This window comes from Aquarana catesbeiana, linkage group LG01 (genome assembly GCF_042186555.1).
Source record: "Aquarana catesbeiana isolate 2022-GZ linkage group LG01, ASM4218655v1, whole genome shotgun sequence".
Classification (NCBI taxonomy): domain Eukaryota; kingdom Metazoa; phylum Chordata; class Amphibia; order Anura; family Ranidae; genus Aquarana; species Aquarana catesbeiana.
Genome location: NC_133324.1, coordinates 765,976,593 through 765,995,742, shown reverse-complemented (window position 1 = coordinate 765,995,742; position 19,150 = coordinate 765,976,593). Strand labels below are relative to the sequence as shown.

The window sequence follows — 19,150 nt, the reverse complement described above, 5'->3', positions numbered from 1 at the left end:
TTGGCTGTTCTGGATTTCACAACCTGCAGGTTTGATTGCTCTCTCCTGCCTTTTAGAGGTTTCTAGAACATAGGAGGTTGACAAGTCCAATGAACAGCATGAATATTTTTTGTGCCACAGCCAATCCCTTGGGAGGTGGGCCCAGTAGGTGGCTGATGGGCACATAAATAGCCTGAGTTTTAGAACAGAACTGCCACAAGACACCTGGAAAGTGCATAGCTGTCCTGTGGCATTGCGTGCATTAATCTCTCCCCCACTGAAGAGTGTCTGGTGGATACTGTGAAGTATACAGCTATTCTGTGACATTGTGTGTACTGACCTGAGCTGAGCTCAAAAACCTAGTGCTGTTTTTCTTTGAGTGAAAGTGTCAGTGGTAGCTCTAACTGAGACAGCTCTTACAGGATCTCAGTTCTGGCCATCCTCTCTGCTCTTGGCATAAAGACTGATCAGAGAAGTCTAGCCTAGTGAATTGTGCCATCCTGTTATTATTCAGTGTTCCTGAAGTTTCCCATACCACCCCCTATCTTCTCCTACTGTGGAACTACAAGTCCTATCATGCCTCTGCCTGTGGGAGTCACGCTTGTAACTGTCAGTCTTGCAATGCCTCATGGGACTTGTAGTTCCGCAACAGCTGGAGGGCCGCCAGTTTGACACCTGTGCCCTAGACTGTTTACTGATTCAGAGTTAATGGATTGTTGCTGTGTGCTTGGCTGCCTCTGCACTCGTTTTAGAAAGAAAGAGTTAAATTACAGCAGCTCCTTCAGAGGTAGCACTACACACTTTCAGGAAATGGTGCCAACTACTATGCCTATAGACTACCCTCTAATTTCTATGATAAGAGCAGTGCACATTAAAAACAGTAAAGATTAGCCTAAGTTTTCTAACATGATTACTATTCTTCCCAGTGAGTGTCCAGCTGTGTTAAAGGAGATCATAGAGATAAGCTGGATCGGATTTTCTAATGTCTATGAGCATTTTAACCACTTGCCGACCGGGCCATAGCCGAATGACGGCTACAGCACGGTTGGCTAATTCTGGGAGGCCGTACAGAGACATCCTCTTGAACTCACACTTCCCTCGCGCCCCCTTGTGCACGCACCTGGAATCGTCCATGATCACCGGGTTCTCCGGACCCTGCGCCACATGGATCGGGGTAAAGGGCAGATGACAGCGGCCCTTTACCACATGATCGCTCTGTCCAATGACGGAGCAATCACTTGTCAACAAACCGGCGCATGTCTGGTTGAGCTCTCTCCTCTCCTCACATGAGATCGGTACAGCATGTGAGCAGATGAGAGAGCTGGTGTAGCAGCGCTGCTGGCTGGATCTGAAGTGCCCACAGTGCTGATCTGTGCCCATTCATGCCTCATCAATGCCTTATACATGCCCATCCATGCCTCATATGTGCCTCATACCTGCCCATCCAAGCCTCAAACGTGCCTCATACATGCCCATCTGTGCCTCATACATGCCCATTCATGCCTCATACATGCCCAGACATGCTCATCTGTGCCTCATACATGCCCATCCTTGCCTCATCCATGCCTCATACATGCCCATCCATGCCTTTTCTATGCCACATCTGTGCTCATCCATGCCCATCCATTCCTCATCCATGACACATCAGTGCTCATCAATGCAACATCAGTACTCATCCATGCTTCATCAGTGGTCATCTATGCCACATCAGTGCTCATCCGTGCCACATCAGTGCTCATCCATGCTCATCCATGCCTCATCCATGCCACATCAGTGTTCATCCGTGCCACATCAGTGCTCATCTGTGTCACATCCATGCCCCATCAGTGCTCATCCATGCCTCATCTATGCCACATCAGTGCTCATCCTGACGGTGCTCTCTGTATGTTGGGCCTCTGTATGTAACCAGGCTGTGGAAAAGTCTCACACATGTGGAATGTCTACTTTCCAAAAAAAAGGGTCATTTGGGGGATAATTGTACTTTCTTGGCTTGTTAGTGTCTCAAGAAATGGGACACATTCAAGTACAGTACAGTACATCAGGTGTGATCAATTTTCAGTGATTAGCACCATAGCTTGTAGACTCTATAACTTTCACACAGAGCAAATATTATACACTGATTTTGGTTATTTTTACCAAAGATATGTAGCAATTTAAATTTTGGCCAAAATTTATGAAGAAAAAATACACATTTTCAAAATTTTATAAAAAAAAAAAAAAAATGCATTTTTTTACAAAATGTTTGGTCTTTTTTCATTTATAGCACAAAAAATTAAAAAAAACCCAGTGGTGATTAACCACTTCAGCCCCGGAAGGATTTACCCACTTCCTGACCAGGCCATTTTTTTGTGATATGGCACTGCATCGCTTTAACTGACAATTGTGCGGTTTGTGCGACGCTGTACCCAAACAAAATTTATGTCCTTTTTTTCCACAAATAGAGCTTTCTTTTGATGGTATTTGATCACCTCTGCGTTTTTTATTTTTTGCGCTATAAACAAAAAAACAGCGACAATTTTTAAAAAAATTAATATTTTTTACTTTCTGCTATAATAAATATCCCCATTTTTTTTTAAACTAATTTCTTAATCAGTTTAGACTGATATGTATTCTTCTGCATATGTTTGGTAAAAAAATTGCAATAAGCAATGATTGGTTTGCGCAAAAGTTATAGCGTCTACAAAATAGGGGATAGATTTATGGCATTTTTATTATTATTATTTTTTTTACTAGTAATGGCGGCAATCTGCGATTTTTAGTGGGACTGCGACATTGCGGTGGACAGATCCGACACATTTGACACTTTTTTGGGACCATTGACATTTATACAGCAAATAGAGCTAAAAATAGCTACTGATTACTGTATAAATGTCACTGACAGGGAAGGGGTTAACACTAGGGGGCGATCGAGGGGTTACCTGTGTTCCCTATGTGTGTTTCTAACTGTGGGGGGGAATGGGACTGACTAGAGGAGGAGACTGATCACTGTTCCTAATTACTAGGAACAGACAATCTCTCTCTACTCCCCTGACAGAACGGAGATCTGTCTGTTTACATTGACAGATCTGTCTCTCCCAGGAGCGATCACGGGTGTCCGGCGGACATCGTGGCAGGCGTGTACATGCATCAGCTCCTACGTCATGCGGCGGGCGCTCCCCCCCCCCATACCCCTTAAAGCGCCCACCATACAGCTACGGCGATTTGTGCAAGGGAGCCAACCTGCCGCCGTATAACAACGGCAGATGGTCGGCAAGGGGTTAAATACCACTAAAAGAAATCTCTATTTGTATGAAAAAAGGACAAAAATGTCATATGGGTACAGTGTTGCATGACTGGATAATTGCCTTTCAAAGAGTGAGAGCACTGAAAGCTGAAAATTGGCCTGGTTAAGAAGGGGGTATAAGTGCCCAGTGGGCAAACGGTTAATGTATTCATTCACAGGATAAAATTAGCATATAGAAAAAGACAAGATTAAAATTCACGCTTAGTGTATGGGATTGCAGCATTCACAAATGTTTGAATATAGGCCTTAAAAACTAAATAAAACAAAAATAAGGCCGGTGTCCTCTTTAAATGCAATTACAAAGTGAAACAAAACCAAAAAAACATAAACATGAATAATAAGAGCAAAGCATAAATACATATGTGCCAAAAAGTCAAAAAATTACATCAAAAGTCCACCAGCGACTCTAAGTGCTTCTAGTGGTAGCTCTCCTCCATGCACAGCCTCTTACCAAAGAAATTATCACTGCGCTGAGCACTTGTAATAATACCGGAGGTCCCAGCAATCAGCTCCAGTATGAAAACACCAGAGGATATCTGTCTCCTTAGCTCACACTCAAATCCACAGATGATGGCCAAATTAAACTAAGGAGAAGTCCCATGCAGTACAGCTTAAAACTTGAATTTATTTAAAAAGTATTGCACCTACATGTTCAGTAGGAACAAACAAACGGTAAAGAGTATCGCCGTAGGACCGACCGGCGAGTTGACGTCAAAGAGCAGCTCCACACAACACGTGTTCCCCCAACAGCTGTCCTCAGAAAATGAGTGACATATTGTTTAAATGTCACTCAAAGCACCTTGAGTCACCAATGGACTTTTGATATAATTTTTGGACTTTTAGGGACATATGTATGTACCACCCTCTGGAGTTTGCTAGAGGTAGAGTAGGCAAACCATATCCTGACTCATGCTGTAAATTTGTAAATCTGTAATTGGGTCAGGGTTATTGGAGTTCAGGGCTGAATGACTCATCATGGTAGTTCTCTGGTGCCTCCCCCTGATGTCTAGAAGTTTGGAGGACCTTTAAGAATTAGTGGGCGGGGGTTAGGAGGTGCTGCCATGCATATTTATGAGGCCTCAGCCAATCCCCAGTAGTGGACTGGCAGGGGACTGAGATAACCTCATAAATAAACATGGGCCATGCCAGCAGGGGCAGTCGGGTGGAAGATGGGAATTCATTGTTGAGGGAGACAGCTTTCCTGGAGGCACAGGAGCAAGAGAGGCCAGAGTGAATAATTCAGCACTGGTGGGGACTAACAAAGGGGGAGACTTTCACATGTAGCCAGTCTCCCTTGAAGACAGCGGGGGGCTTAAGTCTTCTGCCTTTCCCCTGAGAGATCCCCAGAGTCAGCTGGGTGGGCTGGTGAAGAGTCAGTCAGGCAGACTGGTGTAGGGAGACACAGCAGCAGCCAGGTAGGCTAGCATTGCCCGAGGAAGTGGTGCTGGGACCAGTGGCTACAGAGGAAAACTGAAGGAGAAGCTAAACACTGTTTCACTCAACAAGTGCTATTTCTAGGGACTGTGAGTTGCTGCCTGTAAAGGGCTGTTACTGAACTGACAAGGAGTCTGTCAGTTCCAACAAGAGTGGAGCAGCAGAAGTGTTTGCAGGAGAAAAGCTAAAGAGGAGTTGTCCCTGAAGTTGTTGATGCCGTCAAGTGGGCATCCCATAAACTCCCTATCCCCATACAAGTTGTTAACCTCCTAATAAACAAAAAAAACCAAAGCTACTGTTTTCTGACTTTGAGTGTCTGTGAAGATTCAGTTTGCCTGGCTCTGCAGGAGTTGGGGATCCCTGTTCATTTGCAGCTCCTACGTGGGGTGTGCAACATGTATTTATGCTTTGCTCTTATTATTCATGTTTATGTTTTTTGGTTTTGTTTAACTTTGTGATTGCATTTAAAGGGGACGTGCACACTTTTTCTTTTGTTTTAATTTAAAAATTCTCATATGATGGGAGACTGTTCTGTGTACCCACAGCTGACACTATGGTGTCTGGTACAGATGTGTCAAGGGGTGAGATGGGGTTTTCCCTCTCTGAATTGGCATTAGAGGGACCAGCCATCTCAGAGTTTCTTTTGCTGGTAACTTGGGTCACCTCAGAACATTCGCCCAATGTATCGTAGGTTAGTCTTTTTGGTGGGCAAATGTCTCTTTTAACCCTTTGTCCTTTGGGCGTTTTCACCACTCTTGAGCAAGCATCCTCATTTCTCAATTAAGGCTCTTGCACTTCACTGTCAGTAGGAGTCAATTGCTCTTCAGAGTGCCCAGTTAGTGGCACAAATTCTGAGGCTTCTGCCCTAAGAGTCCCATTATTTCCTCCTCCTGCCTGAGGTGAAACACCGGCTTCAGCTTCGGGTATCTCCGATGACCACAGCCAGCTTATCTCTGTTTCTTCTCCCTCACAGTCTTCAGTTTCTAAGGGTTCAGGCTGAGACCTAGTTACTAGTCGACGTACAGCAGTGGATGTAGATGGTAGATCCTCCCGTGAAGTTATCCTGACCGCTTCTGTGAGAGGTAGAAGGTGATTCCGATGCCAGGTCTTAAGTGGTCCAGTCCTCCCTTCCAGTCTGATCTCATACACTGGGATCCATGGAAGCTGTCTACATACAACATATGACTGTGATCTCCAACGGTCAGCCAGCTTATGTTTCCCTGGGATGCCCAAATTTGTTAATAGGACTCGGCACCAGGTTGCAGGTCCTGAATCCGTATTTTGAGGTTGAAGTTCCTCTTGTTCCTACTTCCTCTGGTATCTGACGTGGCTTGAGCTTTTTCATATGCTGTCTTCAGACTCTTCCGCAATCTATTCACATATCCTCGATGAGAAGTCTCTGAAGTGTGATCCAAAGAGGTTCCAAAAGCCAAGTCTATCGGTAACCTGGCTTCCCGCCCAAACACCAGGCGGTAGGGTGAATACCCTGTAGCGTCACTCCTCGTGCTGTTGTAAGCGTGTACCAAGGCAGTGATGTGCTTTCTACAATGCGGTTCCTGTTCAGAGGCCAGTGTCCCCAACATGTTGAGAAGGGTTCTGGTAGACCTCTCTGGTTGAGGGTCCCCTTGTGGGTGGTAGGGAGTGGCCTAGACTTCTGGATACCTAGTAGATCCAACAGTCGTTTGATCAGAGTGCTTTCGAAGTCTCTTCCCTGATCTCAATGAATCCATTGAGGTAGGCCATAGTGGATGAAGAACTTTTCCACCAGGATCTTTGCCACTGCAGACGCTTGCTGATCTTTTGTAGGGAATGCCTGAGCATAGCGGGTAAAGTGATCAGTGACTACTAAGATGTTTCCCTGCCCACTCAAATCAGATTCCAGACATAGGAAGTCTATGCATACCAGATCCATTGGCCCTTGACTCTCTAAATGGCCCATTGGGGCGGCTCGCTGGGGCAAGGTCTTCTGTTGTATGCACCTGAGGCAAGAGTGACAGTAGCTCTCCACTTCCATCCTCATGTGAGGCCAACAGAACCTGTCTCTTACTAGCTGAAGGGTCCTTTCGGATCCCAGATGGCCATGATGGTCATGTAAGGCGATCAGCGCCCTCTCTCTATGTTTCTCTGGCAGAAACAATTGCCACTTCTCTTCAGGATCTTCAGAGGGGCCCCTTCGGTAGACAAACCCTTGCTGCAGCTGCAACTGATCCCACTCTTTATGCAGCAGGTGGGCTCCCTTTTGAGTGCTCTTGAGTAGCAGATGAAGGTGTTGGCTCTCCAAAGCCTTCAGTGCTACAGAGTGGATCTTCTTGTTTGTCTAATCGGAGGTCCTTTCTGGATAGCTTAGGTAAACCCTCCTCCACAATCTGAGTGACATCACAGTAGCACTTGGGCACCCCCACAGCAGACACTCCAATTTCCTCAGCTCTAGCTCCACCTTTCCATTGTTGTTCTGCCCCTTCACAAAGGGCTCTTACTCCTTCAGAGGTAAGTTGGGTCCATTCTTCTGGATTGTCCTGGGGACAGTGATATCTTCTTGACAGTGTGTCTGCGTCCCGGTTCCCAACCCCTGGTCTGTACTTCAGGCTGAAGGTAAATGCCGAGAGGGCAGCCAACCATCTATGGCTGGTGGCGTCCAATTTTACTGTAGTGAGCAAGTACGTGAGAGGGTTATTGTCCGTCTTTATCACAAATTCAGTGCCATTCAAATAGTCTTTTAGCTTGTCCACTACAGCCCACTTCAAGGCCAAGAATTCAAGTTTGTGGGTGGGGTAATTCCTTTCAGCAGGTGCTAAGCTCCAGCTCACATAAGCAATGGGTCTTAAATGTCCCTCATGCTCTTGGTAGAGCACTCCGCCCAGCCCGTCCCGGCTGGCATCCACGTGCAGTCCGTAGGGCCTGGTAGGATCCGCATAAGCTAAGACCAGAGCAGTGGTAAGGCTCCACTTCAGCTGTCTGAAAGTCTCTTTACAATGCGGATTCCACTGATCCTGGATGGACTCCTTCTTCTTCCTGAGACCCTCTTTTGATTTTCCAGGTTTATCTGAGTCTACACCAGCTTTCTCTTGGTTCTTCAATAGCTCAGTGAGTGGATGAGCTATCTTGGCCAACCCTTCTACGAACCTCCGGTAGTACAAACAGAACCCTAAAAATTCGTGGGTCTGGGCCAAGAGGTGACAGCTTCTAGCTTCTGAGGGTCTGTGGCCACTCCATCAGCGGATACGATGTGGCCTAAGTAGTTTACTGAAGGTTGATAGAATTGGCATTATTCTATGGAGAGCTTCAGGTCTTCATCATGGAGTCTCTTCAGAACTTTCTCCAGGCGCTCTTTGTGCTCTTCCAGTGTTCTGCCAAACACTATGACATCATCCAAATACACCAGTACTTCGATCAAGTTCATGTCGCCAACAGTCTTCTCCATCAATCTTTGAAAAGTTGCTGGGGTCCTAGACAGACCTTGCGGCATGCGATTGAATTCAAAGAATCCCACAGGGGTAATGAAAGCGGTCTTCTCCCTATCTTCAGGGTGCATGGGAATCTGGTAATATCCGCTTTTCAGGTCCAGCACACTGAACCACTTTGCCCCTGACAGGCTCTGTAAGGCATCTTCTATCCAAGGTGTGATGTATTGATCGGGAATGGTCCTTCGGTTCAGTGTCCTGTAGTCAATACACAACCGTAATGACCCATTCTTCTTCCTGACTACCACTATTGGGGAGGCATATGGACTCCGGGACTCTCTGATAATCCCTGTCCTCTTCAGCTCAGCCAGCTGTTCCCGCAGGTCCTCCAGACCTCCCAGTGGAATCCGTCTGACTCTGTCTCGGAAGGGTTTGTTTTCCTCCAAAGGAATCTTGTGTTCAGCACTCTTTGCAAGCCCCACATCAAATTCACTTTTGGAAAAGGTAGTTTTTCACCTTAGGAGCTGGGTTTTGGCCCTCTCCATCCAAGCAGGTGTGAGGGGTGTGTTCTTCGGGTAGAACTCTTCCAAAGGAATCTCTCCCTCTTGTCCTCCCACGATACCACACGGCAAGACTGGGGTTGCTTGATTTACCTGTCCCAGCAACACTCTGGCTGGCACCTTCACAGGTGAGGCTGTTGTGTTTCGGACAGTGACTGAGACTTTTCCTCTGCTCCTCTTAAGTGCCTTGGTCGACAACACTTCTTGGATTATTTCCAGACCTTTATCTTCATTGTGTCTGTCCGTTTCAAGGACGATGAAGGGGCCAGGTCGTCTCCAACTCAGCTTGATAGAGGCTTTTAGGCAGACTACCTCACTGGGTTGCACCAGCTTTTCACTCCTGTCTAGGCGCCAGATTTTTCCCACTCCTTCTGGTGGGGCCTTCTGCTCGTGCACTAGATCCTGGTACACTTGTGTTAGCATAGGGTGCACACTCGTGGCTGGGGTGCTCTTCCCTTGTACAAGTGGTGTCAGAAGTCTTCGGACCAGGTCAGTACTGGTCCCAATGATGAGGGAACTTCTATTAGCCCCTTGAGGGCGAGGACACACCACTGCCCAGGTATCAAAGGTTTCGGCCTTTCCCGCCACACTCATATCGAAGGCGAGCTTGATGGGTAGGTAGCCGTCATAAGGGAAATTCTGGGTCCCTAGGCCCCATATCTCCAATTCCTTCAGCTTCTGTAGTGGCAGATGTTTGAGATGTTTCTCATAAAAGTCCCTATACAACAAACTCACTTGGGTTCCAGTGTCCAACAGGGATTTAGTGTAGATCCCTTCTACCTGTATGGGGACAATTGGAGAAGGTCCCACTTGCTGGGGGGGAGACCCATGAGAAGTGGCAGGTTTAACTTGTTTGTTAGTTTTCACACCTTTCTTCCGTGGACTCCTTCTTGTGCCTTGGCCTAGCCATGGTCTCAGGGACCTGGTACATATAGGTTTGTTTGGAGTTGGCTGCTGTGACAGGGCGCTCAGTTGACTCCTTCACTGGGGCCCTCTGAAGTTTTCCACCAGCTTTTGGTGTTTTGTTTCAGCTTTTGGACTTGGGCACACTCGCCTATGATGCCCAACCCCTCCACAGTTGAAACAGGACTTATTTTCCGCAACTGCAGGGCTTAACAGTGTTTTTGGTGCTTGAACTCCTCCATCGGGTGGAATAGTGGGCCTGGCGGTCAACAGAGCCATCATCTCCATTAGTTGCGACACCTGAGTCTTGAGAAGCTCGATCTGAGGGTCACCATCATTTACACTAGCCGTCCTGACTCCAACAACAGGTTTTGCCCTTTGAATTTTTCCTTTTTTCCTCTCAAGGATGGCCTCCTCTTCCCGCACAATTAGGATCAGGTCTGGGTACTTCAGGATGCCACCATCTTGGCGGGTTCTTAACTGGAGCATGATGGGGTCCAAAGGCTAGGCACCCCTCACGACTTGCTTGGCTCGGACTTCATCCACCTTCCAGGGGTCTAAACCCTTTTTCACCAAGATCTGGTGTATGATTTTATCCAAGCGCCTCATGTATTCTGCCAGCTTCTCTCCCTCATTCTGGTAAGTGTGCTCCAATTGATAAATTAGGTTGGGAACTTTTTCTGTCCGCCCAAACATATCCTGCAGAATGTCTAAGTAGTCCTGAGCCACACAATCCTGTTTGCTGAGCTTCAAATTTCGGATAGCTTCCGAAGCAGGCCCTCTTAAGCTCCCTGCGATTCTCTGCTTCTTGTGAGCCTCAGGGATGTCCCATTCATCCAGGGCTTGTGTGGTCTGCTCCAGCCATTCTTCAAAGCTGTCTTCCTCTGTAGGTACAGGCCGTTTTCCAGAGAAAACGCTAAGTTTCTGGTATGCATTTCCTGAGTATGTGGGGTGTCCCTTCTGGCAATTGGCCACAAAGTCCCCCAGGGCTGTCAAAATCTCTGGTTCAACCATGGCTGGACATGACCGGGTGGACACCTTTGCTTTGGCTGATTCACCTGCATGGAGCTGGTGGGGCTTTCACCTGGTCCCTCCGGGTGCGTCAGCTAAAACTTGGTCTTATTAGCTAATTTCACACTTGTGCCTTTAAAGTTCTCAGGGACTCCCTTTCTCCACTCCAACAGGGCATAGGTGCAGGAGGTCTTATGGTCTGGCCTGACAGTAACCACCATTGCCTTTCTATCTGGGGACAGTGCCTTCACCAATTTGCGGATTTGTTCTTTCTCCCAGACATCTCCCCAGAACTTAATCGCCACGCTTGCTTCTGAGCGGGCGCCTTCTGCTTCGCACCACTGCACCACAGTGAGGGGGTCCATTTTAGGGCTATGGAGGGTGGGCTTGATTGCAGAGTAACAGTTATCCCGGACAAGCCCCCACATGTAGCATTTACCCCTGAAGGAGCTGCTGGGTTGAATTGGGCCTGTACTCTGCTCTTACACCCCCAATACGTGGCTCAATCCCCTTGACACAGCTGTGGTGTAGTGTTGGTGTGAAGCTAGCAACAAAGGATAACCACACAATGTACAATATTACAATAATGTACCTTTACCTTTACCTTTGTTACCCGTTGTTCAACCTGCAGGGAAAAGGGACAACGCCTCACACCAATTGTAATTAACCAGAATGTATTCTTTACTGGAACTGGTATAAAGCAATAATTACAATGCTGTACCATCACACAAACGTAATGCGACAACACAGTGGGTATTCACAAGATTTTTTTAACATATAAGGAACTCTTGGATGACCCTCTCCGGCGCGTCTCCAAGTGGGACCAATGCTCAGAATGCCAATGTTTTGTCTCTGAGCACCTTCCCACTTACAGCACGCTGTAATAAACACAGTAATGTAAAGCTATCCACCCAGTACAACACAGTTACTAAGGAGCTCCCCCTGCTTTATAATACAGTCCTTACTTATTGTGAATAAACGCAAGGCCTTGCGATAAAAGATGTAGTCTTCTGCTAGCTATTGCATTGTAATACTTATAATCCGCAGGATTTCAGACCAATAAGGCAGTGTGGAATAATTTTACAGCAGTAACTTCAACCATGTAAAGTATTTGTGAACTCCTTCCCTGGGAATGAACTTCTAGCGGCAGTCACTTGGTAATGAAATCAGGCTTGAGGCCTGTGTGAGTGTAACTCTATTTAACTGAACTGTTCCGTGGGACTACCAGTCCCAGCAACACTTTGCAATCAGTCTAAGTGTGTGAAATGCGGTACAAACTTCTGGGCATCAGCCCTCTCACCCCACTAGGTCCAGACAGATAGATGCCTCCGCTCCACAAGATCTCAGTTTGTTTGCTGCGGCCACGCCATCACGCTGTTCCGTTCACAAGATGACCGGGAGTCCTCAGTTACTTCCGTCAAGGGTCTCTGGATCCTTCCCGATCCAGCCACACTGCTACTCTAGCACACTGTGGTGTGAACTTCTACTCAGGCTTCAAGTTCGCTCCGCACAATGTAGGCCGCGGCTCTGTGGGACACACACACCCACAGGGCCCTGCTGACAGGCCATGCGTCCCAGGAACAAGACAGCGAAAAATGGCCGCACGGGCCTTTTATTGCCTACCCAGCATGCAGTTTAGTCACCCAGTGTTCATGGGTAGGTAGGTGAGCATTCCAGGTAAGTGAGTTCTTTCACAAGGTAAACATTAAGTCACTTCCTGCTTAGCTTGTGTGTGAAAAATAAAGAAGTCTATTCACATTTTTACCACTGGAGGGAGCCCAATACCAGTATATAACATTGTCTATCACTTTTGCATTATATGGCATTAGAAAGCAAAAATGTTGGTGCTACATACAGGCATATCCCACTTTTAAGTACATAATGGGGTTTATTTACTAAAGCTGGAAAGTGCAAAATCAGGCTCACTTTTGCATAGAAACCAATGAGCTTCTAACCCCAGCTTGTTCAATTAAGCTTTGGTAATAAAACCTGGAAGCTCATTGGTTTCTCTGCAGAAGTGAGCCTGATTTTGCACTTTCCAGCTTTAGTAAATAAACCCCATGTAGTGGTGGTACTCTCTCAGAATAGCAGCAGTTCCTTAAAAGTGAGTAAAATGGTTAATCCTATAATCACCTGTAGAGTAGCAAATCAACAGTATTCTGAATCATCCACTTCTTCAGCAGACAAATTAGAGTGGCATATCATCCAGATTGTATTCCAATAGGTCTCAGTAAATGCTTCCTGTGTTGCTGAGGATGTAGCACATCAAAAGGTTGAAACCAGTACATCAAGGTGACAGAGCCAGTCTATAAATGCTGTAATGTTGTTACCCAGACTTATCAAAGAGAATGTCCATACAGTATATATGCCTTAACAGGGACCAACAAGACTATATATGGTAGTAGGTGCAACATTATCCTGTCTCCAGGTGGATTTAACCTGTCTTTAGTAGTTTACAAATGACCACGTGCAGATTTCTACAGAGGCCACTGAGACCTTATATGCATTGCTTGTATAGTCGATGCATGATCATCCAGTCTTCAGGTGGATTTAACCTGTCATTAGTGATACAGGTGGATTTAGCCTGTCATTAGTAGTGTACAAATGTCCACATGCAGACTTCTACAGGGATCACCAAGACCTTGTATGCATTGGATGTATAGTTGGTGCATCATCATCCGATCTGGATAATATTGTACCTACAACCATATATATTGTATCAGTGGTCCCTGTGAAAGTATATAAACAGTGCCTTGAAAAAGTATTCATATCCCTTGACATTTTCCACAATTTGTCATGTTACAACCAAAATGTAATTGTATTTTATTGGGATTGTATGTGATAGACCAACACAAATTGTGAAGTGGAAGGAAAATGATAAATGGCTTTCAACATTTTTTACAAATAAATATGTGAAAAGTGTGGCGTGCATTTGTATTTAGCCCCCCGAGTCAATACTTTGTAGAACCACCTTTCACTGCAATTACAGCTGCAAGTCTTTTTGGGGATGTCTCTACCAGCTTTGCACATCTAGAGAGTGACATCTTTGCCCATTCTTCTTTGAAAAATAGCTCAAGGTCTGTCAGATTGGATGGAGAGTGTCTGTGAACAGCAATTTCAAGCCTTGTCACAGACCTTACTAAAACATGAATATGCTTTGATCTAAACCATTCCATTGTAGCTCTGGCTGTATGTTTAGGGTCATTGTCCTGCTGGAAGGTGAACCTCTGCCCCAGTCTCAAGTCTTTTGCAGACTCTAATGCCCCGTACACACGGTCGGACTTTGTTCGGACATTCCGACAACAAAATCCTAGGATTTTTTCCGACGGATGTTGGCTCAAACTTGTCTTGCATACACACGGTCACACAAAGTTGTCGGAAAATCCGATCATTTTAAACGCGGTGACGTAAAACATGTACGTCGGGACTATAAACGGGGCAGTGGCCAATAGCTTTCATCTCTTTATTTATTCTGAGCATGCGTGGCACTTTGTCCGTCGGATTTGTGTACACACGATCGGAATTTCCAACAACGGATTTTGTTGTCGGAAAATTTTATCTCCTGCTCTCCAACTTTGTGTGTCGGAAAATCCGATGGAAAATGTCCGATGGAGCCCACACATCTTTCCGACAACATGCTCCGATTAGACATTTTCCATTGAAAAATCCGACTGTGTGTACGGGGCATAACAGGTTTTCTTCTAAGATTGCCCCGTATTTGGCTCCATCCATCTTTCCATCAACTGTGACCAGCTTCCCTGTCCCTGCTAAAGAAAAGCATCCTTACAACATGATGCTTCCACCACCATGTTTCACGGTGGGGATGGTGTGTTCAGGGTGGTGTCCAGTGTTAGGTTTTCGCCACACATAGCATTTTGCTTTTAAGACAAAATGTTCAATTTTGGTCTCATCTGACCAAAGCACCTTCTTCCACATGTTTGCTGTGTCCCCCACATGGCTTCTCGCAAACTGCAAATGGGACATCTTATAGCTTTCTTTCACCAAAGGCTTTCTTCTTGCCACTCTTCCATAAAGGCCACATTTGCAGAGTGCGCGACTAATAGTTGTCCTGTGGACAGATTCTCCCACTTGAGCTGTGGATCTCTGCAGTTCCTCCAGAATTACCATGTGCCTCTTGGCTGCTTCTCTGATTAATGCTCTCCTTGTCTGGCCTGTCAGTTTCTGGACGGCCATGTCTTGGTAGGTTTGCAGTTGTGCCATACTCTTTCCATTTTTGGATGATGGATTGAAAAGTGCTCTGTGAGATGTTCAAAGCTTGGGATACTTTTTTATAATCTAATCCTGCTTTAAACTTCTCCACAACTTTATCCCAGACCTGTCTGGTGTGTTCCTTGGCCTTCATGATGCTGTTTGTTCACTAAGGTTCTCTAACAAACCTCTGAGGGCTTCACAGAACAGCTGTATTTATACTGAGATTGAATTACACACAGGTGGACTCTATTTTTTAATTAGGTGACTTCTGAAGGCAATTGGTTCCACTAGATTTAGGGGTATCAGAGTAAAGGGGGCTGAATACAAATGCACGCCACACTTTTCAGATACTTATTTGTAAAACGTTTTGAAAACCATTGATCATTTTCCTTCTACTTCACAATTACCGTACTTATCTGCATATAACATGCACTTTTTCCCCCTAAAAATTGGGGGAAAATCGTGGGAGCGTGTTATACGCCGACAGTGTACCTCGGAGGGGAAGGAGGGGGACGAGTGCCGCCGGAAATTACCGAGCCGTCATCTCCTCTCCACTCGGCTCTAACTCTGCTCGCATGTCACACACACAGTCCCGCCTCCGCCACCGGCAATGGACCAGTGTTTACAGGAGCTGGTCCAATGCTGATGGTGGAAGCGGGACTGTGTATGTGACTGCCGACTGAAAGCCGAGTAAACAGATGATGGCTCAGTGATTTCCTGAGAGATGGTGAGCTGCATTGATTGGGGAGATGGACACAGATCAGGCTGCAGATGGGCACAGATCAGGCTGCACTGAAGCTGCAAATGGGCATAGAATAGGCTGCAGATGGGCACAGATTAGGCTCCAGAAGAGCACAGATCAGGCTGCATTGAAGTTGCAGATGGGCACAAATCAGGCTGCACTGAAGCTGCAGATGGGCACAGATTAGGCTGCATTGAGGCTGCAGATGGGCACTAATCAGGCTGCATTGATGCTCACTGACCATTATTTTGCTTCAAGGTGGTTTATTTTAAAAAAAAGTTTTTTTTCCTGAAACTTCCCTCTTAAATTGGGGTGCGTGTTATACGCTGGCGCGCTATACACTGATAAATAACTTTGTGTTGGTCTATCGCATAAAATCCCAATAAACTACATAATTTACGCTTTTGGTTGTAACATGACAAAATGTGGAAAATTTTAAAGAGGTATGAATAATTTTTCAAGGCACTGTATGTGTATATATATATATATATATATATATATATATATATATATATATATATATATACACAGTATCTCACAAAGTGAGTACACCCCTCAATTTTTGTAAATATTTAATTCTATCTTGTGACAACACTGAAGAAATGAATGACACTTTGCTACAATGTAAAGTAGTGAATGTACAGCTTGTATAACAGTGTCAATTTGTTGTCCCCTCAAAATAACTCAACACACAGCCATTAATGTCTAAACCGCTGCCAACAAAAGTGAGTACAATCCTAAGTGAAAATGTCTAAATTGGACCCAAAGTGTCAATATTTTGTGTGGCCACCATTATTTTCCAGCACTGCCTTAACCCTCTTGGGCATGGAGTTCACCAGAGCTTCATAGGTTGCCAGTGGAGTCCTCTTCCACTCCTCAATGATGACATCACAGAGCTGGTGGATGTTAGAGACCTTGTGCTCCTCCACCTTCCGTTTGAGGATGCCCCACAGATGCTCAATAGGGTTTAGGTCTGGAGACATGCTTGGCCAGTCCATCACCTTTACCCTCAGCTTCTTTAGCAAGGCAGTGGTCGTCTTGAAGGTGTGTTTGGGGTCATTATCATGTTGGAATACTGCCCGGTGGCCCAGTCTCCGAAGGGAGGGGATCATGCTCTGCTTCAGTATGTCACAGTACATGTTGGCATTCATGGTTCCCTCGATAAATTGTAGCTCCCCAGTGTGGGCAGCACTCATGCAGCCCCAGACCATGAAACTCCCACCATCATGCTTGACTGTAGGCAAGACACACTTATCTTTGTACTCCTCACCTGGTTGCCACCACACGCTTAACACCATCTGAACCCAATAAGTTTATCTTGGTCTCATCAGACCACAGGACATGGTTCCAGTAATCCATGTCCTTAGTCTGCTTGTCTTCAGCAAACTGTTTGTGGGCTTTCTTATGCATCATCTTTAGAAGAGGCTTCCTTCTTTGACAGCCATGCAGACCAATTTGATGCAGTGTGTGTGACGTATGGTCTGAGCACTGACAGGCTGACCCTCCCACTCCTTCAACCTCTGCAGCAATGCTGGCAGAACTCATACGTCTATTTCCCAAAGACAACCTCTGGATATGACGCTGAGCACATGCACTTAACTTCTTTGGTCGACCATGGCGAGGCCTGTTCTGAGTGGAACCTATCCTGTTAAACAGCTGTATGGTCTTGGTCACTGTGCTGCAGCTCAGTTTCAGGGTCTTGGCAATCTTCTTATAGCCTAGGCCATCTTTATGCAGAGCAACAATTCTTTTTTTCATATCCTCAGAGAGTTATTTGCCACGAGATGCCATATTGAACTTCCAGTGAGCAGTATGAGTTAGTGAGAGTAATAACACCAAATTTAACACACCTGCTCCCCATTCACACCTGAGACCTTGTAACACTAACGACTCACATGACACCGGGGAAGGAAAATGGCTAATTGGGCCCAATTTGGACATTTTCACTTAGGGGTGTACCCACTTTTGTTGCCAGCGGTTTAGACATTAATAGATGTGTGTTGAGTTATTTTGAGGGGACAGCAAATTTACACTGTTATACAAGCTGTACACTCAATACTTTACATTGTAGCAAAGTGTCATTTCTTCAGTGTTGTCACATGAAAAGATATAATAAAATATTTACAAAAATGTGAGGGGTGTACTCACTTTTGTGAGATACTGTATATATGTATATACTGTAGACATTCTACATCCCAAGTTAAATCCACAGGTTAAATCCACTTTGAAACCTTTCTCATATTTGGAGCATTCAAGTTTGATGGATAATATGAGATAAAAAGGTGTGCCAATCTAAGTGCAGTATCCAAAAAACTTGATTAAATGTATAAAAAAGAACGGCCAAATGGCTACTCACAATAGATCAGTGGGGATAAGGCATGTGGTACATAAAGATGGCCCATAGGCAAAACCTCAGCAGCTCTCAGTGGGTCCCAAGGTGGTGTGAGACGCTGTGGGCGATGTTGACAGGCAGTCCGTGGTGTGTAGCCCTCTGCTGGTGGGGGCTTTGGTATGGGGGGAGCGGAGTACCCACGGTGTCAGCAAGGTCGGACCGGCATCTCCTCAGGACCAGAAAACAGAAGTCGGAGCGAGGTGAAACCAGCCTGGAACGCACCATTCACTGGAGAGGGAGCTGCGTGTCTTGACGTGTCAGATGACGCGTTTCAATGCTTCCGCATTTTGTTCAGATCTGATTGGCATGCCGGGTGGACATCATTTAAATAGGAAGGGAAGCCGGCGTTTGTCGCTAGGCGACGGCGTCGGCAAAGGGGATTGACAGCATATAAAAACAAGTGAAGACTATGAAGAATGGTATAATATAGAACATAGAATGTGAATGAAACTCTAACAATAAAAATTCATACCTGAATAAAGAGGGAAAGGGAACCATATAAAAAAATTGAAAAATGGAAGATGGGAATGAGAAAATTTGAGAAAGATGAGAAAGGAAGTAATAAAGGAATGGTGAATCATGAGAAGGATAATAGGTAAAAATAAAGACAGAAAGATAAGAAAGGAAGTAATAAAGGAATAGTGTATCATGAGAAGGATAATTGGTAAAAATAATAAAGAAATAATGAAAAATATGAGAAATATGATGAGGAAAATGAAAATAAAGAGAAAAATGAATGATAAATAGAAAATAAAAAATAATAATAATAATAAAATAATATAATAAAATAATAAGAATAAAATAAAATAATAATAATAACAAATATAAAATAATATATATAAAAAAATGAAAATAATAATAAAAAACCTAAAAAATATATATTTATGTGCTGCGGACCAACCACACATGTACTCACATGAAGTCCCGTTTATGTTTTATGTTTTAACCTTTTTATTTTTTTAACTTATTCATACCTGAATTATCACTGAATTATTACTTTTTGGTATATATATATACATTTTCAACTGATATATACACTTCTCTATACATTGCTTTGTACTCACTTTTCTCCTTTGGTCTATTGCTCTGTACACCTTTTTTTCTTATTTCCCATTTTTTGTTTTTAACATGGATATCATAGAACAATTGGAAGAACACAAATATGTACTTTTAGATGAATTATACGCTATTTTTCCTTCTCATGCCTTTTCATCCTCCCTCCACTCCCGTACT

General features: G+C 44.9%; 1 protein-coding gene across 2 annotated transcripts in view; it reads left to right on the top strand.

Annotated features, from left to right (window-relative positions):
- The window catches only part of LOC141113183 (probable ATP-dependent RNA helicase DDX60), a 340,633-nt gene that overhangs the window by 107,219 nt on the left and 214,264 nt on the right, over nt 1–19,150 (top strand). The gene's annotated exons all lie outside the window — the stretch shown is intronic.